At 46.4% G+C, this 517-nt stretch overlaps 1 long non-coding RNA gene across 1 annotated transcript; it reads left to right on the forward strand.

Annotated features, from left to right (window-relative positions):
- The first annotated feature begins 28 nt into the window (after positions 1-28).
- On the forward strand, positions 29-374 carry LOC128248308 (uncharacterized). Its single transcript, XR_008264540.1, has 2 exons — positions 29-292; positions 340-374. It is a non-coding gene; the product is annotated as an uncharacterized LOC128248308 (long non-coding RNA).
- The last annotated feature ends 143 nt before the right edge of the window (positions 375-517 follow it).

The raw sequence follows: 517 nt of genomic DNA on the forward strand, positions 1-517 counted from the left end.
GTATATTACTGCATACCTCTCCCGCCTTCTCTCTAGGGAGTAGAGTCTTAGCTGTTTCAGGCTTTCCCAGTAGCTGAGCAGTTGCAAAGAGACAATCTTCTTTGTGAATCTCCTCTGGATTGCTTCAAGGTCTGCTGTTAATTTCAGACTGGTAGGTGAGCACAGCTGTGAGCACTAATCCAGGCGGCTGAGGACGAATGTCCTCCAGAGGATCATCATGGTTTCCTTATCTCTGGTTCTGAATGTTCTCAGGATCCATCCAGCCAATCGTCTGCACTTTGTTGCCATTCTGGTAATGTGCACTTGGAAAGAGGTATCATCGCTCATGTCGATACCCAGGTCTCTCACTGATTTAGGCTCTGGGATTGAAATTCCCTGTGGACCAGTGTGCTCTGTAAGTTTCATATTCAGTTTTGGACGTTGGTAGCGCAGGGTTTGGAATTTTTCAGCATTAAACTGCATATTATTGTCCTCAGCCCATCTGTAAACTGAGTCCAATTCCTGCTGCAGGTGTGCA

Source organism: Octopus bimaculoides, chromosome 7, assembly GCF_001194135.2.
Source record: "Octopus bimaculoides isolate UCB-OBI-ISO-001 chromosome 7, ASM119413v2, whole genome shotgun sequence".
Lineage (NCBI taxonomy): Eukaryota > Metazoa > Mollusca > Cephalopoda > Octopoda > Octopodidae > Octopus > Octopus bimaculoides.